The sequence below is a fragment of the Carlito syrichta genome, unplaced genomic scaffold, assembly GCF_000164805.1.
Source record: "Carlito syrichta isolate Samal-C Ts95f unplaced genomic scaffold, Tarsius_syrichta-2.0.1 Scaffold303749, whole genome shotgun sequence".
Lineage (NCBI taxonomy): Eukaryota > Metazoa > Chordata > Mammalia > Primates > Tarsiidae > Carlito > Carlito syrichta.
In genome coordinates, this window is record NW_007247845.1 from 253,740 (window position 1) to 278,373 (window position 24,634).

Sequence of the window (24,634 nt, forward strand, 5' to 3'; positions counted from 1 at the left end):
CAAAGACAGGTAAAAGTTGGTCATCTTGTTGCTGTTTCACTTGTTTTGTGTACATAAAAGATGTACTTTTAAGGCTTAAAAAGGAACAGTATAGAGATTCCCTAATTTATCAACAGGTTGTTTTCCAGACGTTAGTTAGTTGATAGGTAAAACCTTAAAAAAATAATTTCTGCTAGAAATATCCTTGATGCTGAAATTATCCTATAAAAGTCTCGAACCATACTTTCACAATGAATTCAGCATTGCTACAACACTTACAACACAAAATTGAAATATAGTAGAAAGGAAGAAGCTAGATTTGCTTAGTCATCTAGAATATCTATTCACTCTTTCAACAAATATTAATGGAGCTCCTTTGACATGACAGGTATTGTTCTAAATGTTGGGGCTATGGCAATGAATAAAAGAGACAAAATCTTGAATGCTGCACATGGAGAAATTGTGTCAAGTGAAGGCGAAGGATGAGCTGTTGGAAGGTTGAAGGGGACTTTACATCCAAGGATTCAGGTGTCCATGACACTAGTTCTTTATTGGACCAACCTCTGCCTTCCTTTTCCTTGATCAAGCTGACCCACATGCATGATCCTTAGGTTTATCAGCTGTAGTTAGGCTTATACTGTGACTCCCAGATGGAATGGAGGAAGAAAAAGAGGAGGACTTTCCTAAGACTGAAAGAAGAAGAGCTGGAAAAAAACAGAAGAGAGAGAGAGGAGAAGGAACTGAGAAGAAGAGGGAAAGGAACTGGAAGAGGAAAGAGAGAGAGGAGAGAGAGAAAAAGGAAAATATGGAGCAGGGTTTGCTTTATGTATAATTATCTGAGTTTCACACTACGAAAAAATAGGAAAAAAATTTTTTTTGAAGGACAATGAGGAAACCCTGTAGAAGACGTCAGAACTGACTGGATGCCCACATTGAAGCTGCTCCTTGCCTGAGGCTGAACTCAGACAAATCCATTTTTTAAAGGCTTCCCTTCTTTGCTTTGCTTCAGAGCTTACCCGCCAAGTGCTTCCTTTGCAGATCCCTGCCTGGATCTAGTCCTGCCAGCTCCTGTGAATGTGTCTTTTGGGCTCCCTTCTTGTTCCCTGGCTCCCCCACCCCATATCCTTTCCCAAGACTTGGACTTTAATTTCCGGGGCAGAAACTGCCTGCTCCCAAGTCTGGATCTGGCATCCAAGACACCAACCACCACTGGAGTCCAACAGGTAGAGGTTAATTCATACAATTCCCCAGGTGGCCACGAGATGGCACTGTCAGACCATCTTACGCCTCCTTATGGGCGTGGGGTTACTGATCTGGTGGGTGGTTGAAGCAATAGGCGTATGTTTGAAGGAGGAAGGAGGATGACTCGTGACAAGAAAAGAAATTGTGTTTTATCTGTGGGGTATAAAAAATTGGCAATTTACAACCTGTTCAACTCTTGTGTTGAGAAGTTCATTCAGTTTTCCTTTACTCCGCATTTTCTTTACTAGAACAAGGGACTACACCTGCAATCTTAATTAAAAATCCCACCTTTCTCCCCCGTCTACATAAATCACACAGAGTTCACAAAAATGAATCCTGAGATATTAATGGAGTATCAAAGGACATCTCAGAATATTAAGTAATCTTATAAATCAATATATTGATTGGCCCGTATTCAGTCTGCCCTGGATGTACAAATTATATTCCATAAACTCTGTTCTATTTTAGGCTCCATTTTTCAAGTCATAGTCTACAGTAAGGTAATTATATTTATTCTTTAGTCTACTGAGTACCATTTGGTGAGACTTGAGAAGGCTAAAATCAACTAAAAGATTACTAGGAAAAAAAAATGTGAGAGTGCACTAAAGTGTCTGGATATAAAACAAATAAACAAAAGCCCATACTTTAACAATTAACATTCAGAAAATATTCTGGGGGAAATAATTCCATTGACAAGAACCAAAAAATTTAAAATATCTAAGAAAAACTTTAAAAATATTCAGGGACTATATGAAGAAAACTAAAAATGAGACTGAGAGAGATAAAATAATATTTAAATACATAGAAAAAACTAGCCTTTTTCTTCAGTAAAAAAAGTTCGATATTATACAAGTGCCAATTTTCCTTAATTAATCCATAAGTGTCATACAAACCCAAGTGAATAACTTGGCAGGGTTTTTGCTAATTTAACCAAATTATTTTAAAGTTCATCAAGTCAATACGAAAAAAAGGTAATCTGAAAAAGAATAACGAGGAGAGAGAGATATATATTTTCTATTTAAAAAGAGTATAAAGCCACAGAAATAAAAGCCCAATAATAACTATTCAAAAAGAGGTAGCTCAATCAATTGGAATAGATCCCATAAGTAAATTCAAACATATAAGGGAATTTAATATAAAAGAAGGTGTTATTTTAATTCAGTAGTAAAATATTGGACATAAAGTCTGACAACTGGTTAGCAATTGGCGTAAAATAATACTGGCTTATTTTTATCTTTATTAAATATAGAACCCAGATGGATCAAAGTTTATCTTGTAAAAAAATTAAATCCTAAGACTACTATTATAACAACATCTAGGTGAGTATTTCTGCAATCCTGAGATGACAAAGGCCATTCTTAACTATAATTAAAAAGCTTGAAACCATAAAATGAAACTAATAATTTGGTGACAAAATTTTATAAACAAAAGCAAATAAACAAATGACATTTAGTTTAATTTAAAAATCACTATGTGCAGAGCTAAAAGCCAAATAACAATGTTGGAATCCAAATGATAATATCTCAATATTCACAAATCTTATGCAGGTCAATTAAAAAGACAACCATCCTGATTAAAATAATGAAGCAATTAACAAAAGAAGAAATACAAATTGCCAATAAGCACTTGCAAATATGTAAACCTTCATTAATAATCAAAGAGATGCAAACTTTTAAACAATTACATATATTTTGATCATTTGCCAATTTTGAAGAAAGTCAAAATCCAATTGACTGTGGAAAATTGTGGGCAAAAACACAGGCATTCTATCACTTTGCTAGTGGGAATATCAACTGAGATAACAATTCTGGAAGACAGCTTGACAATTAATATACATCAACATTTACCCTTTGACTCAGCAATCAAATGTCCAGGCATTGGTCTTAAGAAAATAATTGTACAAATGCAAAATAACTAATGTGCAAAGATATTGACACATAATAGAGGAAAAATATTCAATCTATATATCAACAGAGGATTAGATAAACTATGGTGTGTGTATATATTATATAATATATATAATACCACCATTAAAAATAATGATGCACATCTGTATTTATTAACATGGGAACAACAAAAGAGTAGATAAAAAAAATCACCTAGTCCTCAAAGATAAATAACAGAATATAGTTTAATGTACAGCGTTAACCTTTAATGTAAAACTGTGTTATATTTGTGTGTGGGGGGGTGTATACTGAGATGTCTACAGAATACCCAGTAAAATATCAATAATAGCTTTATCCAAGTGTAAAGGGTTTAATGGTTTTACATTTTCTTTATACTTTTCTATTGTTGATTTTTTTTTAACAGCAAGCATGTAAAAAAATTCATGATTTTCACTTTAAGAGCAAAATAAAATATTTAAGAGAATTCTGAGATTTCTAAATTACCTAAGTGATTCTGGCAATAGAGACAATCTGGTTCATAAAATCTTTAAAAAGCTGATAATTAAATCTATATTGTTTTGTATTGTTTTATTTGATTAGCTTGTCAAAAGCATTTTATTACATTCATAAATTTACACAAAAGAAACAACTCATTGGCATTTAAAATCCTATAATTACTACATAAAGTAATATTGGTATTCAGGGAAGTGTTTGTCCAAATTATACATTCATTCTCCCAAACCTAGCATAGGCTAAATCTTACCTTCAAGGGAGAGAAAGAAAAAAAAATAATAGATTGATTCTGAATATTTCTTAATATGCATGTTTGATATTTATCATGCTAACATTTTATGTTCACTGTTAATTAGAAAGCAGGGTGTTTATAAAGCGTTCAAAATTTTACTTTAAAATACATACAAATGTTAAAATACAATAAATCTCAGAAAGGCACCAAAAATTATAAAACTGGGAAATGTATGCAACTCACATTAGGGGTTTCACTGAAGTAGAGTCTCTTTTTTTCAGAGAAAAAGAGGATTAGGGAGTTATAATCTGCACAGAGAGGGATTGGAAACAAATTAGCCCTGCTGCTTGTTTTCCACTCTAATTGTATAGAAACGGTAGATAATAGTTCTTTAATTAAATGGTTTCTCCTGAGTTTCACTTCTACAGAATAATAATTTATGGAGCAAAAGAAACTGGGTAGAATTATTCTGAAATAGAGTGGTTTTTAGAGTATTTGTCTTTTAAAAAAGGTTCATGAACTTAAAACACCTCTTCCAGGAGACTTCCTCCTTTATGGTTGACAAAATCCAGTAGAGTCTCCAGTCAATATTAGTGGTTTCCCGAACTGACAGATTATCAGAATCACCAAAGAGCTTTTTAAAACATGCAGATTCCCGAGCCACTATGATCTTTCTGGAAGGCTTGGAGACCCAGGACTTTGTATTCAGGATTGACTGCTCTGGGTCTATATGCCATTACTGATGTCAAAGTAACCTTCCATTCACTTACAAGGACTTACACTCATCATATGAAGGTTTTTTCTTTCATTTTATTATGTATTTCATCTTAATGATTTGCTTCCAGTTTGGCATAACAAAATCATCTTGAATCACGTATCTCTTATCTCAGCCATTAGTGCTTCTCCCAGTGCTGTGCTAAATGGGATAGGCATGGTTTTTATGCTTTAACCAAGTTGTAGATATTTTTTAAGTGCATATTACACAAGATTTTGTAAACCTTTGTATACCACAGTTAACAGTAAGCAATGTAACATATCTATGTACATGAAAAAGAAATTCATACATGTGTATGCGTATGTTTCCAAAATTGAGACAAAAGTTTCACCAAACCATACTTAACATTGTGACCATATTTACTCTCTTCTGTTCGACATTATTCTATTTCAGACTTTTTAATACTGGCCTTAATGCACTACATTGATTGCATAACCCAATAATGAATCATGGCCCAAAGTTTTGAAACTACTGGTCTTCAATAAACATATGAAAAGTTGTTCATGAGTCATGAGGAAAATGCAAATTTAAAAGCACAATGAGACCAGGCACGGTGGTTCATGCCTGTAATCCCAGTACTTTGGAAGGCTGAGGCAAGAGGATTGCTTGGGCCTAGGAGTTTGAGACTAGCCCAGGCAACACAGCAATACCTGTCTCTACAAAGATAACAAAATTAGTCTGCAGTCCAAGCTGTTCGGAAGGCACATGCCTATAGTCCAAGCTATTCAGGAGGCTGAAGCAGAAGGATCGCTTGAGCCCAGAAGGTTGAGGCTGTGGTGAGCTATGACGGTACCACTGCATTCCAGCCTGGGTGCCAGAGTAAAACCCCAACTCAAAAATAAAATTAAAAAATAAAATTAAAAAGCACAATGACATGCCACTAACAGCCATCAGAATGATTAAAATCAATATGATGTATTTATTGTGGAGATGAGGTCTCGCCATGTGGCCCAGGCTGGTCTCAAACCCCCAGACTCAGGCAATCCTCTCGCCTCCACCTCGCAAAGTGCTGGGATTACAGACCTTAGCCACCGCACTCAGTGGGAAGAGTTTTTAATGTCTACTAAAGCTAAATAATGTATACTCTATAACATAGCAATTTTATTTATTTTTTCATATTTTTATTCCCAATAACTTGTGATTCTTCGGTAAGTTCATTAAATTTTCAGAATGGAACTCTCATTTCTCCCACTCTGTTTCAGTAAACACCTCCCATGCAGCCAGTTACTCAGGTCTGAAATCTCCAATACAGCCTTGTGTGGCTTTTTTTCTTTACTACTTTTTTTGGGAGTCTCTAATAAATTTTCTTATAAATATGTGGGGTAAAAGTCAGGATTAGTTACACAAGCAGGCTGCGAGCAGGTGAAGTTTGGACCTCCAACTGGTCCTCACTTCCTCTGGTTTAGGACTAGGTACCCTCTGTGATGCTATGTGCTTCCTCCCTCCCTCCCTTCCCTGGCAATGTCCATCGACTGCCTGCCAATCCCTTCCTTGTGCTATTGTGATTAACGTTCAGGTCCCACTTATGAGAGAGAACATACAGTATTCAGTTCTCTGTTTCTGTGAAAGATCACTAAGCATGCTGGTCTCCAATTCCATCCAATGTGCTGTGAATTCCATGATTTTTTTTTCCTTTATGGCTGCAATAACCTAGCAATTTTAAGTATATAATGAATTTTCACCAAAATATCAAAATACATGTACAAGAATGTTCATAGCAGCACTATTGGTAACAGTCTCAAATGAAACCAACCCATTCCACAAAAATAGAACGGGTACAACTCTAAAATAGTAGTGTGAATAAATTATAGGATACTTACGCAACGGAATGCTACAAAAACATTGAGAATAAACCAACTACTGCTTAATCGTCAACATGGATGATTCTCGCGTAATGTTGAGCTAAAGAAGCTAAAAACAACGAGAACAAAGAGAACATACGTTCAAAACCAGGCAAAACTCACCTATGGTGACAGAAGCTACAATGGTGGTTACCTTGTGTTGTGGAGGGGACTAGTGAGTTAAAGATATGTGAGGAAAACTTGAAGTTCTGAAAATGTTCTAGCTCTTTATCTGGGTATTTTACATAGGTATGTGCACCTTGTAGAAATCAAGTGCACTGTTCAGTTATGATCTCTGCAGTGTTCTGGACGTATGTAAACACGTCTACTTTTAATATTAAAAATAATTTTTTAACAACACACTGGACCTACTATTTGCCATTAACCTAGATGCTGACCTGTTCTCTAAAATCATTATTACAGTGGGGTTCCACTACGCTTTCAAACCATTTTAATCAGTGTTCCTAACCTGTAATTATGGTTAGGACCAGTAAACATCCTAAATTCCTTATTTTTACCTCAGTGTTGAGGGAGCAAAGTAGACAAAAGAGAGAGAGAGAGAGAGAAAGAAAAACCAGCAACAAAATTCAACAAGGTTTAAAACAGTAACAAAAGCCTCCTCTTTTAGAAACTATATTACTATCAAACAAGAAATGATCGCTTCCCTGTAGTAAATCAGGCCTAATTAAAATAAAGCAAATCACTTAAGTAGTTTGAAAATGTATGCACTGTATTAGTTAACTGTTGTTGCATAAGTAATTACCACACTGCAGTGGCTTAAAACAACGCGGATTTAACTCACAGTTCTGTAAGTCAAAAGTCTGGGTACAACTCAACTGGGTTCTTTACTCAGGGTCTCACCAAGCTGAAATTAAGGTTGGTTGGGACTGAGGAGTCATGATGCTTGGAAGCTTCTTCCAAGTGCACGTGGTGGTTGGCAGAATTCGCTTCCTTGGTGCTGTAAGACTCCTGAAGACTGAGCCTTCAAGGTCAGAAGGAGAGCATCCACCACAGCTCTGAATCTCTTTGATCTTTGGATCGCCTTTTAGATCTAGCCCACCAACATCAAGGGAAAGGAACCATACAGGGCATGTACCCCAGGGAAGGAGAGTTTGGGGACCATCACAGAACTCTGCCTAGCACAGGTTCTATGTGATAATAGAGGCTCGGGATATAATTTTTCACCAAGGAAGTTAAACAAAGACCTACTTGCTACATATTCAAGTTGAGACAAGCCTCCAATGAGACTAATCCTGTCTGTTCTCTATCATAAGGCAGTTATTTTCTACTGTATTTTTCTGTCATTCAATGTTCTCCTTACTGTCACCTTGGTTTTTTTCCCACCTAATATGTAAAATCTGATATGTCTATGAAAAATATCTATCAAAGGATTTTTAGCTAATAATAAAAATCATGAAAATAAAATGAAAGACATTAATAGTGACCCCTGAATTATACTTGATGTTAATCACTTCAGCTGTATCTATATTACAGTAAACTCTGAATTTTCCATCAAAGAATTTGAAAAAAAGAAAATAGGAAGGCAAAGTAAAAACCAAAAATTTACCTGAAATAATAAAACAAAGGGATGGCATCAAATGTTAGCCAATAATTTTTAAAGGTTATTCAGAGAAAAAAGAAAAAAAAATTTTTTTTTTGTACTGTGTGGCTTGTAACCTCACCTCAACCCATAGAAGTACTGAAGAATCCTTAAAATTTTGATTAACACCCCCCTACTTAGGGAAAAGTAAATTGAGAGGGTGAGAAGTCGGCCTAAGGAAAAGCAGTGAAGAGCCATCCAGAGCAGAAATCCCACCATTCCATTTAGCAGAGTTAAGAAGGGCCACCATCTTTCAGGACACTGAGCTGAACTGGGAGATACAACAGGTTCCAGAAGATGAATAAACCCTTAGCTCAGTGAGATGTTCTTTGGTCCAGGACATCCGATGAGAATTCAGAAAAGGAGCAGTTCTCAAGTGGACTTCACTGGACTGCAGTGGTGGCTACTCCCTTTCCTTCCCTCCCCCCAACCCTCCGCCTTCAGAATACAGAATAGTAGATAACAATAAATGCTAGCCAAAAGGGAGAGAAGTAACTGATAACAATAAATCAGAATATGAAGAAGAATCTGACCACGCTGTGTGAGGACAGACATTAGAGTTTAATTAAGCAACTCTATAAGAATGAGCAAGACGAAAAACGGTTGCAGTAATTATACAAAAATATTCCAGTAATGTAAACAATGAAAGGAAAAAAGAAAGAAAGAGAACATGCCTAGGACTGTTGAGAACCAAATGCAGTAGAAGTCATTTTCCTACAAATCCTTTCACTGTAAGAGATCTTATCAAGTATATGTAATGACTATATCAGAGACTCAATGATGTTAAGGCAGCAGAAAAAGATAGAAAAAGAGACCGCTGAGTTAAAGAAATAAATTGAGGACAGACACACCACCAATAGAGATCTAACAGATGAATGAGAATCAGCTGGGAATGGAAATAGACACACCAGGAAAGCAAACCTCTGGCATGAAGTAAAGGCTTGAGGTCATCATGAACAACGCATATGAAAACACTGATCAAGAAACCAGGTGATAGATAAGAACACTCAAAGAAAAGACATCACAAAGAGTAACATGTTACGGAAGAAAAGAAAGAACACAACAAATGGGGGGGGGGGATGTAAGTAAATGGGAGTGCCACATATAAAAAGTATACAGAGATATAGGACATTTTCCTTGAATCAAAGAACTGAATCTTACGATCAAAGGGACATATAATATAGTTGGAAAAAAATGATACAAAATTACTATCCAGGAGACCTATCCTGGTAATGTCATTGAACTTCAAGGTACGGAAAGATCTCTTCTGGCAGTTGGAATAAAAAAAAAAAATCAAGAAATATGCAAGGTGGAAAAAAATCAGGCCAATTCTCAACAGCAACATTCCACACCAGAATATAATAGAAACATGTCTAGAAAGATCCTAGTATGTAAAAATATGAAATAACACTATGCCCATGAGCTAAGATTATAAAATGCACAAGTAGACATTCTCAAACATGAAAGGATTTGGGGAATATAGTATCCATAAGCCCTATTTTGGGGGACAAAATAAAATTATCCAACCAAAAGGTGAATAAAATAAAGAATTTAAAACCACAGAAGCTATGGCTATCACTGAACCTGCTTAAGTGTAGAACTAACACCTGTGGGAATTATGTTAGCATCAGAGAATGAAAATTTTACAAAGTAAAAATAATACAAGCCACAAGAAACAGGAGCTGAGGAAAGCATTGTAAGATGTTGTGTTGGAGCACTAATCACTTCAACTTTAGTAGAGATTAATTGATGCTGTCTAAAATATTAACATATATAAATCCAGCCTCTTGATGGCTTTCATATTTTTCCCACACACTATTTCAGGAACAAATACCTCTTAAAAGCAGTAACTCTATGAATAAAAGGAAATCAGTATATTGAAGAGACATTTGCACCCCCATGTTTGCTGCACTATTCACAATAGCCAAGATATGGAATCAATCTAGGTGTCCAACAAATGAATGGATAAAGAAAATGTGGTATAATACACAATGGAATATTATTCAGCCATACAAATTAATGAAATCCTATCATTCATGGCAACATGGGAGAAACTAGAGGACATTAAATTACGTGAAATAAGCCAAGAACAGAAAGGTAAACACTGCATGTTCTCACTCATATGTGGAAACTGGAAAAAAAAAAAGTGATCTCATAGAAGTAAAAAGTAGGACAAATACTAGAGGCTGGAAAGGATAGGAGGAAAGGGAGGGATAGGGAGAGATTTGCTAAAAGATACAAAATTACAGCTAGATGGGAGGAACAAGTTCTATAAAACGAAGAATGACTATAGTTAGCAATTATATAACATACAGTTTCAAACAGCTAGAAGGAGGATATTTAATGTTTCCCATGCAAAAAAAATCATAAATGTTTGATATTATCAATATGCTAATTACCCCGATCTGACTATTATGCACTATATGTATCAAAACATCACTATGTACCCCATAAATATGTACTATGTGACAATTAAAAAATAAACAAAAATAGTAGCCCTAACAAAGTTTTTCTTTCTATTTCACTTTATTTTTCTTATTTTAAATTCAAGTATACTTAGTTTTAATATTTTTTTAAATAACATGTACATTGTGATCTCATTTTTACAATATTTTATCTAGCAACTGTCTGCCTGTCTGTTGAGTCAACCAACAACAGCTAGCCATCCTTCAAGGGGACATCAGTGTGAAGGAACATCTAAAATAATACTCACCAAATGTGAATGATCATTTTGTTTTTCTGCACAGGGAGAGTTTAGATGATTTGCTTTCTTCCTTGTATTTTTTTAATTGCTTGAATTTTTATAATGAACACACATAATTATCAAAAAATTAAATAATCACTCTAAAATATTTCAAAGGCTTTATTTTTTAACTTTGGACTGTTCCCACTTTATTGCTCTCTCTTTTTTAATATATACATATATTGGGAAATTATTACCCTAATCAAGTTAGCTAACACATTTACTACCGCACAGTCACCACACTGTGTGTGTGTGTGTGTGTGTGTGTGTGTGTGTGTGTGTGTGTGTGTGTGTGTGTGTGTGTGTGTTTTACAGTTTACTCTCTCAACAAATTTCAAGTATCTAATACAGTATTATTAACTGTGGTCACTACACTGTACATTAAATCCCCACAACTTATTCCTCTTACAACTAAAAGCTTGTTCTCTTCAACCAACATCTCCTATTCCCTCCAAGCTCCTGGCAACTCTCTGAGTCTGACTTTTTAGATTCCACATATAAGTGAGACAATGCAGTATTTGTCTTTCTCTGTCTGCCCTTAAGGTTCATCTATGATGTCGCAAACAGTAGGACCTTCCTTCTTTTATATTCCATTCATCCTTTGATGGACACTTAGTTTCCACAACTTGGGCACTTACTGTAAATAGGGCTGCAATGAAGATGGGAGTGCAGATATCTCTTTAAAGAACTTAATTCCTTTGGATATATACACAGACGTGGAAGTCCTGGATCACATGATGGTTTGCTCTATTTTTCATTTCTGGAGAACTTCCATACTGTCTTTCATAATCGCTGTACTAATTTACATTCCCACCAACAAGTGCACACAGGTTACCTTTTCTCCATATGCTCACCAACACTTATCTAGTCTTTTTTACAATAGCTATCCTAGCACATGTGAGGTAATATCTCCTTGTGGTTTTGTTGACATTTCCCCAGTGATTAGTGATGTTGAGAACCCTTTTGTTTTCCATTTGTAAGTCTTCTTTAGGAAAATATCTATCCAGGCTTTTTTTCTATTTTAAACGGGATTTTTTTTTTCTTTTTTTTGAGTTGGAGTCTCACTCTGTCACCCAGACTGGAGTGCAATGGCCGCTCCCGGCCACCGCAGACCTCGACCTGCTGGGCTCTGGCGATCCTTCTACCTCAGCCTTCCAAGTAGCCGGAATTACAGGCATGCGCTACCACACCCGGCTGATTTTTTGATTTATTGTAGAGATGAGGTCTCGCTGCCCAGGCGGGTCTCGAACCCGCGGGCTCAGGCAATCCACTCACCTCAGCCTCCCAAAGGCGCGGGATTACAGGCTGAGCCACCGAGCCCGGCTTAAACGGGATTATTTGAGGGGTTTTTGCTATTGAATCATATGAGTTTCTTAAGTATTTTGGATATTAACTCCTCATCAGATATACGTTTTCTCCCATTCTGTACACTTCCTTTTCATTTTATTATTTCTTTTAATGTGCAGAAGATTTTTATTTTGATGTAGTCCCACATGTTTATTTTTACTTTTGTTGCTTGTCCGTTGGTGTCATGTCCAAAAAATCATTGCCAAGATCAATATCAAGGAGCTTTTTTTCCAATGTTTCCCTCTCAAAGTTCTATGGTTTCAGGTCCTATATTTAAATCTTTAATCCATTTTGAGTTAATTTTTGTGAGTGGTATAAAATAGGTATTGAATTTCATTCTTTTGCATGTGGATATAGTTTTCCCAGCACCATTTTTTGAATAGATGATTTTCTCTCCATTCTGTGTGCTTGGTTGGTATCCTCGTACAGTAGTAGTTGATCATATGTGTGCGGGTCTCTGTAAGTTTATGTACTCTCAATTTTGTTCCATTAATCTATGTGTCTGTTTTTATTTATGGAAGTACCATATTGTCTTGGGTATCATAGTCTTATAATATAGTTTTAAGTCAGGAAGTGTGATATCTCCAGATTTCTTCTTTCTCAAGATTGTTTTGTCTACTCAGTGTCTTTTATGGTTCCATATTAATCTTAGGATTGCTTTTTCTATTTCTGTGACAAATTACATTGGAATCTTGATAGGAGTTACATTGAATCTGTAGGTTGCTCTAGGTCATATGATATTTTAACAATATTAATTCTTCCAACCCATGAACTATAGAATATATTTCCATTTATCTGTGATTTCTTCCATTTCTTTCAGCAATGTCTTATAGTTTTCAGTATACACATCTTTCACCTTCTTGGGTAAATTTCTCCATAAGGATTTTATTGTTTGGGGTGCTATTATAAATTTTCTTTATTCATTTTTCAGAGAATTTGTTGTCACTGAATAGAAACACAACAAATTTTTGTGTGTTTATTTTATAGCCCATAATTTTACTGAATTTGCTTACTAGTTCTTACAGATTTTTGGTGGATTCTTTAGAGTTTTCTTCATTTAAGGTCATTAACTCTGCAATGACCTTTCCAATTTAAATGTTTTTTATTTATTTTTCTTGCCTAAATGCTCTTGCTAGGACTTTTAGTACTGAAATGAATGGACATGGTAAGAGTAGGCATGTCCCAATCTGAAAGTTTTTAGTTTTACACCGCTGAGTGTTAGGTGTAGGCTTGTCATTTATAGCTGGCATTATGTTGAGGTACATTCCTTCTATACCCAATGTGTTGAGAGGTTTTATCATGAAAAGATATTAAATTTGGTCAATGCTTTTTCTCCATCTGCTGATATGATCATATTAATTTTATACTCCTTTCTGTTAATGTGGTATATCACATTTATTTATTTGCATTTGTTGAACCATCATTTGCTACTATTTTGTTGAGAATTTTTGCATCTATGTTTATCAGAGATATTGGTCTATGATTTTTTTTCTTCTTGCAATGTCCTCGTCTGACTACAGTATCACGGTAATGCTACCCTCACAAAATGAGTTTGAAAGTGCTCTATCCTGTTCAATTTTTTGGAAGAGTTTGAGAATTGATATTAATTCTTCCTTAAATGTTTGGTAGTTTCACCAGCGAAGCCATCTGGTTCTGGAATGTTGCTTGTGGGGGGAGATTTTTTTACTATTAATTCAATCTACTTGCTAGTTATGGGTCTGTTCAGATTTTTTATTTCTTCATGATTCAGATTTGATAGGTTGTACGTTTTAGGAATTTACCTATGTCTTCTAGGTTATTCCATTAATTGGTCTATAATTATTCACAGTAGATTGTTTGATCATTTGCATTTCTCTCCTATTAGTTGTAATGTCTCCCCTTTCATTTATGATGTTATTTATTTAAGTCTTCTCTCTCATTTTTTAGTTAGTCTAGCTAATTGGTGATTTTGTTATCTTTTGTAAAAAAACTGTTTTGTTGATCTTTATTATTGTTTGTTTAGTCTCTATTTCATTTATTTCTGCTTTGAGCCTTATTATTTCCTTCTTTCTACTAACTGTGAACTTAATTTGTTCTTCTATTCCTAGTTCCCTGAAGCATAAGTCAGGCTGTTGATTTGGGCTCTTTCTTTTTTCTTAATGTAGGTGGTTGTTGCTATAAATTTTTCTCTTAGAACTGTTTTAACTGTATCCTGTAGGTTTTGGTATGTCATGCTTCCATTTTGTTTGTTCATTTCTTCATTGATCCATGGGCTATTCAGGCTCATGTTGTTTTATTTCCACATATCTGTGAGTTTTTCAATTTTACTCCAGTGATTGATTTCCAGTTTCATACCACTGTGATCAGAAGAGATACTTGATGTGATTTCAGTGTTCTTGAATTTGTGAAGACATGTTTTGTGGCCTAATGTGACCTATCCTGAAAAAACATTCTGTGTGTGCCTGAGAAGAATATGTGTTCTGGGGCTGTTGGGTGGAATGTTCTATGTATATCTGTTAGGTTCATTTGGCCTATAATTTTGCTCAAATTCCGTGTTTCCTTGCTGATATTCTATATGCTCTATTTACTGTGGAAAGCAGGGTACTGAAGTCCTCTATCACTATTATGTTGCTGTTTATTTCTCCCTTTCATTCTGTCAGTATTTGCTTAATATATTTAGTTGCTCTAATGTTATGTGCAGAAATATTCACTATTTTTTTGTTTACTATGATCATATCTTCCAGATAAATTGTATCTTTGCACTATTACATAATTACCTTATCTGGCCTTTGTGACTGTTTTTTTTTTTTTTTTTTCTTAAAGTCTATTTTGTTTAATTGTAGCCACTCCACTCTCATTTTGGTGACTATTTGCACGAAATATCTTTTTCCATTCCTTCACTTTCAGTCTCTGTGTGTCCTAAAGCTACAGTGAGTCACCTGTAGGCAGCATATTATTGACTCTTGACTTTTATCCATCCAGTCACTCTATGTATTTTGATTGAGTGATTTAATCCATGTACATCTGAAGTAAATATTGATAGGTAACAAATTACTACGCCCATTTCTCCCATTGAAATTGTTTCTGTTTTCTAGTTCCTTTGTTCCTGTCTTCCCCTATCACCGTCTTTCTTTGTGACTTGAAGATATTTTGTATGCTTTGATTTGTTGCTCTTTATCTTTTGTGTATCTACTGTAGCTTTTTCCTTGGTGTTTACCATAAGGGGTTACATAAGATACCTCATAGTTATGATGTTCTATTTGATACGGATAACTGCTTAACTTTCATTGCATATAAAAACTCCACAGTCACTTTTTCTGACCTTTACAGATCCACTTTGGCAGGGAAAGAACTGCGCTAGTCAGTCTAACCTGTGGTTTTAGATGGGCCATCTGGTAGCACTCATGGACAGATGGAGCGTCTGTCAAGGTCTCCAGCTGCGTGGGGCCACAACAGGTGCTCTGAGGTTGAATGAGCCTGCTGGGGTCAAGCAGGGCTACTAGTGGGGCTCCCGGGTCTGGAGGGGCTACTGGCTGGACTTCAGGAAAGGTTCTAGGCTGAGTTTCATGGCCAGGCAGGGTTACTGACCAGGCCTCCTGGTTGGATGAGGCCACAGACTATTTTCCTCCGTTGGGCAGCCCTGATGGTTGGCTCTCTGCTCAGTGGGAGCCAAAGGCTGGATTCCACAGCTAGTGGGGTTGCTAGTTGGATAGGACCTGGGGGAAAAGTCTTTTTGAAAATTATCGTTTCAGCCAGTAATTTCATTCACCTGCCATTTGGTCCTTCTGTACAAATCTCTTCATGAACTCAGCAAGTTTGGAATTAACTGCTGATTTAACCATATCCAGTTTCTCATAATATTTTGCAAATTATCTTTGCACTATAAATTATCATTGACTTCTTGGATTGTGAAGGGAATCTTGGAAGAAAGCCAGATCTATGCATCCTAATGGTATAATTCCCCAATCAGCTGTGATGGACTAAATATGGCCACATATTCTTTGCCTCTCCTCTCTTTGACAGGTAAATTATTCTTCTCTTCTTTATTCTGGGCTAGTCTTGTGACTTGTTTTACCAACAATGAGTATGGTAAGTGGTGCTATGTGACTTCTGAGTCTTAGTCTTAAGTGACCGGTAGTTTCCACCTTTACTGCTTGAAGAACTGCCTGCTCAGAAGGCAGTTGAAATATAAGATGCCTATCATGCTGTGAGAAAGCCCATTCCAATCATGTAAAGAAGGAGATCACCATCTGGACAAGCACCGAGGAGCAAGACACTTGAGGGAAGCACCTTCCAGCCCAGCCCAGACACCAGCTGAGTGTGGCCAAGTGAATAATCAATCCACTTGAGTAGAAGACCTTCCCATACAAGCCCTGCCTCAAACCTGACCCACAGAATTAGGAACAACATTGAATACAAACAAAGTTACAACAAACTGGTTTATTATGCAACAAGAGATACCCAAGACAATATACCAATGCAATATTCTCCTAGTTAGCATAGGATTTTAGCAAGAAATTGCTGACACGCATTTTACCTCATTGCTAGGAATATATCCGTTCAACCCTACTGCTCTAACTCAGCATCTGCAGCCCCAAACACTAACAACTGTTTGAAGCAACTCCAAGGTTCATTCCATGCCTACTTTCACTTTAACTCTATCTTGATTGATTCCTTTATTCACTCAAAAAACATGCCTTGAGTATCTAGACTATATCAAGCGCCATTTTCTGGACTGAGGGCACAGTGGTGAACAAGACAGACAACAATCCATGAACCTTACAGTCAAGAATGGGGTGGAGAGGTAGATGACACATAAAAGTAAAAATATTGAAGAGGTCAGATAATTATGAGTTCACTGAAGAAAAACAAAGCAGGGAAGGAAAACAGAGTTCAGAGTAAGACTGGGGGAAAGTTGCAAGACAGACTTGCATTATTACTACAACCTTGAAGTCCTTTCATCTCTACCTTCTAGGCTAGGTTTTGGGTTCTTTTCCTTAAGTATTTGAGAATGGCTCGTCCCTTTAACCTGAAGACCCCATTATCTAAGCAACTTCTCTGCACAAGTCTTACTCAACAGAACCCCAAACTGTCTCCCTGAAAGTACTCATTCTTTTTCACCCCAAATTTATTGAACACATTGTCTACCTCAGCTACTTTCATTGTCTACCTGTCCGCTTCTGATTTTCCCAGTAATGCCTTTTACCCTTAGCACAGCAGTTTACACTGTAAGTCCACCTCCTTTTTTTGACAATTCTAATAGTTTTTTCCTCATTTCTGATCATTCTCAATTTCTCTCCTCCCTGAAAAGTGGTTGCAGACTTCCTGGTCTCTTAGTGTCTTGGTCTCTTTCTCTTTCTTTCTCCTTTCTTTCTTTCTCTCTTTCTTTCTTTTTCTTTCTTTCTTTCCCTTCCTTCCTTCTTTCCCTCCTTCTTTTTTCTTTCTTTCAAGTTTCAGCTTTGTAACCATACCCAGTCTTTCTTGATATGCTCCCCACTCTAAATTTGTACCATTGCCTTCATCTGTTTCTTTATTTTAAGCTGCATAAATATCATCTCCACATATAGACTACTTGATATTCAACATCAAGATAAAATAAAAACACCTTAAATTTTGCACCAGGCAGACCTGCTTTAAATTCTGGCTCGCCTCTTTTACTAGCTGAAATAGTCTGAAAAAGATACTCGGCCTTCCTGAGTTTTTGTTGCCCCACATGTAAAAAAGGACAAAAAGAATTCCTGTCTCATAGGGTCACTGCAATGATTAAATGTATGACTCTTTTATCCTATGCCTACTGTCTAACAGACACTCAAAAATATAGCTGGCTTCCTTCCCTTAGAACCCCATTTGTTAAAAAGGCACTAGAAAGTAATGCTGCATGAGTAGATCCAATAGAAGAGTAAGAGAAATGTTAACATATTGCATCTGAGAAGTGAAGTAAAAACAAAATGAAGAGGGCACTCATACCCCATATACAACAGAACATCTCAGTGTAGGTGTCTGTGGGTGTCATTGGTATGCTGCGAGCTGGCTGAATCTGAATTGGTGAAGTGGTGGTATGCATAAGAAAGACTGAAGTGAGAGGTTATCACTGAACCTCAGCAGACAGAATTTGAAAATGGTTTCGAAAAGATGGAGGGAAAGGTTAAAGACAAAGAAGTCCATCAATTTTCAAGCCAGAGTGACTGGGAAGATGGTGGAGCCACTATCTGAAATAAACAATCCTCAATTCACGGCAAACCTTCCACTCCACAGGCCTCTGAGACAGATCTGGCCAGGTTCATTGATGAGCTCTCTAGATCCAGAGACCATGTCTGTGTCCTCAACATACTTGCTGTATCTGCAGCCCTCAGTGTATGCCCTCACTACAGCCTCCTTAGCTCTTTCCTTGGTTTGATGTTACCAGGCCTCCTCCGTTTTCCCACCCCTCTGCCCACTCTTGTCCTGTCTTCTCTGCTGAATTGCCTTCTGCTACTAGGGCTTTATGTTCTAGGGTTCATTAAGACTGGGCCCTGACTCCACTGTTCTTCCAACTCTATATTCTTAGTTGCTCTCATCTATTACCAGTGTTCCAAAAACCTCTACTGGCTGACTATCTGGAAATGTGGATTCCCAGAGCAGACTTTCCTTAAAGCTCCAGACCCACAAATCAACTGCTTCCTTCACATCTCTACCTGGATATCTTTAAAGTATCTTATTCACATCTTCCTTCAATGAACTTTTATAAACACCTCTATGGGTCTGGCACTATCGCAACAGGTCCAAGCACATCGTCTCCACAAAACGGAACCTCCTTCTATCCCCACCTTAGTGAGTTCATCTAAGAGTGTGCTTCAAAAACTTCAGAGTCTCCTTCTCATCCATCATCTTAACCTAGCCATGCCTATTTTCCTCCTCAATGTCTCTAAAACCCATCTAATTATCTCTGTCTTCATTGCCATCACTCTAGAGTTTTTTTCTCTCCTTGGACTACTGTATAAGCCTCTAAATTGACCCCTCCCACAATTATGATTCTCCTTCCTAACCCATTCTTCTCATGCATCTAGGGTGACATTTTTATGTTCATTTATTTTTTAAAGCATCTTCCTACACTTCAAAAATTAATATATACTAAGGTAAATATTGAGAAGTCTTGCTTCAAATTCTGTTTCCATCCTCCTCATATCCCACCTTCTATGTATATCACTCTTACTAAAAACTTGTGTACACTTCCAACTTTTCTTTTTCCAAATGCAAGCAAATAAGAATATAGGTTCTTACTCCCATTTCCTTACATATAAGACAGCATGCTGGATACCCTGTTTTGGACATTGCTATTTTCACTTAATATATCCTCAAGATACTTTCATACAAGCGCATCAAGAGCTCCCCCATGCTTTTTCAGAACTTCAAGCATTTCGTTGTGAGGTTTTGCCATTATTTATTTATCTAGTAATAAATAAATAGTTGGATAAATAAATTCAAGTGACCCACAGCATTCCTTCCCTCCTGTCTACCACTGAAGGATGAAACACTTCAGAAGCAAACACCCAAACATATAATGAAACAACACTAATACCTTTCCTGAAGATGTGAATTCTAAACCTTAGTAACTGTCTGTCTTTCAGTTGGCCGTTTAAAACAAAGAAAGGATGTTGTTGGCCAAGGCTGGTGTTCAGCAACTGCAGATCCACTGAAACAGAGCACAGAACTGGTGTTTCCTCTCACTAATCAAGAATATTCCCATTAACTGGATCCCAGAGCTCTATGTTCAAAAAGAATACTGCAGCTGTTGAGAATGTGTGTCCTGGAACCATCCTTGCAGACGAGACATGTTCTCGCAAATTACCTCAGGTTGCTGCACTATTTGAATGTAAACATTGTTTTACTTCCAGCTTTAAGAATATCATGCATAGCAATCTAGATCTGTCAATATTCAAGTTTTTTAAGCATATAAAAATATGGCACCTGCAGCTTTGGGTAAGACATTTGTCTCTGTATTTTATAATTTGATAGCACCATTTCTTAAGAAAGTTGTATGGAAAGCTATGAATTACATTTACCCTATACTCGTCTCTGTTCATTATTGTTGATAATTGTTCATTAATTCACCCATTTCCATTACTTTTCCCCAGAGCAATCAACTAACAAACATGTTTAATATTGAAATATATATTATGTATGCATATTTTCAATGTGCTTTCTTTCTGAATTAAATTGCTTATCTGATATAATGTTCATATATTTCCACTAAAACAGTAGAATATAAATCAGTATATACTTATCAAAAGCATTTTCTTGTTTAAAGTTTTAAACATGATAAGCTTTAGGTTTTACAACTAACTATAACCAAACATATACTTTAAAATAACCGTAAGTATAAGAAAAAGGGACTTTTACAATTAGAAAATCAATTATATATTCCAATCTAGAAAAATAATTTTAAAAATTAGAGTCTGAAAACCAAAGCAAAAATAAAACAGTAACAGCAAATTAAGTTGCCAAAATAACAAACACCAAGAGTTAACTCTTTGAACAAAATAACATATAAATTCCCCTTTTTTTTTTTTTTTTTTTTTTTTGAGTTGGAGTCTCACTCTGTTGCCCAGACTGGAGTGCAGTGGCCGCTCCCAGCCACCGCAGCCTCAACCTGCTGGGCTCCGGCGATCCTTCCGCCTCAGCCTTCCGAGTAGCTGGAATTACAGGCATGTGCTACCACACCCGGCTGATTTTTTTTTTTATTTATTGTAGAGATGAGGTCTCGCTACCCAGGCGGGTCTCGAACCCGCAATCCACTCACCTCAGCCTCCCAAAGGCACGGGATTACAGGCTGAGCCACCAAGCCCGGCTAAATTCCTCTTAATAGACAACAAAATGAGAAAGAGATTAAAAGGGAAACTAAATGGAAAGAGAAAGAAAATATCACATAAAAAGATCAATAATTTTCAAAGTAAATTGAAACATAAAATAAGAAAAAATTTTAAACCTTTTTGGCCAGAACTATAAATCATTATATGTATTTCCAAAAACATATTTAGGAAGACACTTAAATTGAAAACCAATGACAAAATTACAATAAAATTATTAAATGACCTCCTAAATACAGACAATATTCAAACAAATTTCGAAAACAAAACCCTAAATCACAGCAATATAATTTTTGCTCTTACCCACTTAATACTCTAAAAAAAGTAGGCATTAGATACTGGGTTTGCTACCTATTCTCTTCTTTAATTATAATTCTTTATCTTTCTAACAGTTCCTTTATCTTTCTAACAGTGTTTCTTAAAATAGAATCATTTTACTAGTTTTAAATAATATTCAGTGGTAATCGCATATTTAAGCCATTAATTATACAGTCCTATATCTTAGATGTCTTTTTTCTTCTAGAAAATAAGAAATGTATCAATAAGAATGGAGACTTTTCCTTCTCTTCTACATCTGCCATTTAGCACATAAGCCATTTAATTAAAACACCACAACCTTAGTCCTGCTTTGCCTAAGTTTAATGAAACAAGGTTTATATTTTCCTTTTATCCCCAGAATGAATATTGTCAAAAGTAGAATAAGATTAATTCTATCACATATTTTCATTAAATAATACTAACTAACTGAGCATATACAACGTGCCAGGCTCTGTGATAAAAGCTTATATATACTAATGGACTCAGTCCTTACAACCCTATAGGTTAGATATTATTATTTTAATTTTACAAACGAGAAAATTGAGGTTCAGAAAGGTTACCTTACTCTCCCAATGGCACAAAGTTAATAAAATACAAAACTAGGTTTCAAGATGTTTTCTCACTCCAGAATCTTCTCTTAACCCAATATACTCATTTCTGCTTAATCATTTAGGAAGTATGTCCATACACATGCTCTCATATAATCCCTGTTTTCTGTTTATATTGAAAAATAAACAGCAATATAACTGAAATTCTAGTTGGAAAGAACTTAGAAACCCTGACTGTAACTGAATATAGAAGTTCCTATTTAGAGCATCCTTGGCTTTTGGCTAACCACATACATTGACAGAGAAGTCACAGCTGCTTGAAACAACCAGTTACACCATCGAATAGTCCCAGGTGTTTATATATAGTCCCAGGTGTTTATATATTAAGTCAAGGACAAATACATCTTTACATCTTTTAATGAATTGCCTCTCTGGGTGTCATTATTTTAGAGCAATTGAGAATAATGCTAAATTTTTTCCAACTGACAACTATATGACTGCAGACATTAATGATAAAGACCTTTCATCCCCTGTTCAGTTAGGTCCTTTCCACTAGATATGGCAGAACCTGGAACGCAAACAGGAGTAAGCAAGAAGGCAAATGTAATGGCTCACTGAATTTTTAAAAGTTCAGGTTATGCTTCAGGCTCACCTTGATCCAGGGGCTCAATTATGCTACCAGAATCTTCTATAGAAGATGGCATCATTTTTTTACAGAATTGAACTCTGCATTCCAATCAAGTGTGTCTGAATCAGCACTGATTACATGAAAAGGGGAGCAGTTCTTGACTTTTTTTTCACATTTCTGTGTTATATTTATAAGTCAAGTTTTATATAATTGTAATGATAATTCAAGGAATTTCTTCTTAATAAAAAAGGATTGTTCATCCCTTAATTACTGGTAATGAGTATTTTGTGCTAATTGTGTTCCCAGTTTGTTCTGTGGGGAGAAAGTCTACAATAGTACCTCTTATTATGACTGGCACTTTTGTCTGACAGGTTTGTAATTTGGAGGCTACTTCACTTGAACTTTGTTACAACATAGCAGCAGTTAGATATACAGTATTTGACTAGAAAAAATTCTCAGAAAACCCAGCTCAAGATGGCCCAAACAGTAAGAATGAATTATTAGCTCCCAAACCAAGAAGTTATAAAATAAGACAACTCCGAAATAGTTCACTTAGCAGTCCAACGACATGATGAGGTACCTGGCTTCCCTCTTTTGACTCTGCCATCCGCAGGGTTTGAGCTCCACAGCTCCATGGGCACAATATGGCTGCTGCAGTTCCAAACATCACATACAACCAAGACCTGTAAAGCTCTGACAAACTGTCTCTTCATAAGCATCTCTTTTTAAGCAATGAAACCTTTCCCAGGTGGCCTTTTCAGCCCTCCACTCACAGCTCAATGGCAAGAAATACCTCATACCCATTCTTAAGCCAATCATAGGTAGAAATATGGGAAAACCCTGAGTGGTTTTGTGAAACATGACCATACATGCAGAAAAGGGACTGCCTGAACAAAATAGGGTTCTTTAAATACGAAAGAAGAGGGCACATGCTGTTGGGTAGAAAACAGAAGAAAATCAAACCCACCCATACTCTCATCACTCAGGGAAAAGATCTTATCAATATTTTAAGGTATATCTTTTCTATTTTTTTTCTTCTTTGGCTGCTTTACTTAAAATTATTTCATTCATTTATTGAAGTTGAGGGCCTACTATGCTCCAATATTGTTCCAGACAATGGAGACATGGTTGCGATGAAGGTAAGGAAACAAATCATTATCTATGGTTACTCCAGACATTGCTCAGTGTTATGAAGATGAACATAAGATAAAGTGTGAGGAGGAGGCAATGAGACAAGATGAAATAGTGAGTTGAGGGGGTGCCTCTCCCAAAGTTGAAAGAAGTGAGAAAGCGAGGCATGAGAAGGTGCAGAGAAGGAGAATTCTACATGCAAAGGCCCACTGAGAGCAACATGTGGCCATGATTAAAAAATAATAATAATAACAGCAAAAGTGCCAGTGTAGCTAGCATGAAATGGGAAAGAAGGAAAGAGGTAAGCAATAAACTCCAAAGTTGTGTCAGGAAACAAACCTCACAGGGGAGGCCTTCTGTTTCACTCTAAGTGTGATGAGAAGCCCCTGGAGGGTTGAGCGGGGGAGATTTTGGTCTGGCATATTTTTTAATGCTCATTCAGGCTGCTCTGTGGAGACAAAATTCTAGGAAGCAGACTTTTAAAGAATCTCTGACAGTCTTTTCAGTTCATTTTTCCTCAGTTACAAGAACAGTGCTTTCTATTCACCGACTTGCTCTTTTATCTCTGAGAGCCTGGTCTGTTTCAATTACTTGCTTGAGCACAGTCCGAGAAAAAGATAATGTGAGCCACAGATGTGAGCCACGTATGTCTTTTAAGGTTTCTATTAAAAATAAAAGTAAAAAGAAACAGATGAGATTAATTTTAATAGTATATTTTATTTCAGCCAATATATCCTAAGTAGAATGTCCACCTAGAATCAATATAAAAATCATTGATGAGATTTTTTCACTCTCTTCCTTGCATAAAGTCTTCAAAATCTAGTGTATATTTTATACTTACAGCACACTACAATTCTCACAGGCCACATTCTTGTACTTAAAGCCCCACGTGATGTGGCTACTGCCTGCCATACAGGAGATGGCAGGTTTTCCACAGTGTCTATCTTCTCTTTATTCCTCCTAATGTGTTCTTAGTGTCATTTTATTTCTACATTTGACTACTTAATTTCAAAAATATTTTAATTA

The 24,634-nt window shown here is 36.2% G+C and overlaps 1 protein-coding gene across 1 annotated transcript in view; it reads right to left on the reverse strand.

Annotated features, from left to right (window-relative positions):
* The window catches only part of HTR7 (5-hydroxytryptamine receptor 7), a 91,897-nt gene that overhangs the window by 12,366 nt on the left and 54,897 nt on the right, over nucleotides 1-24,634 (reverse strand). The window lies entirely within an intron of this gene.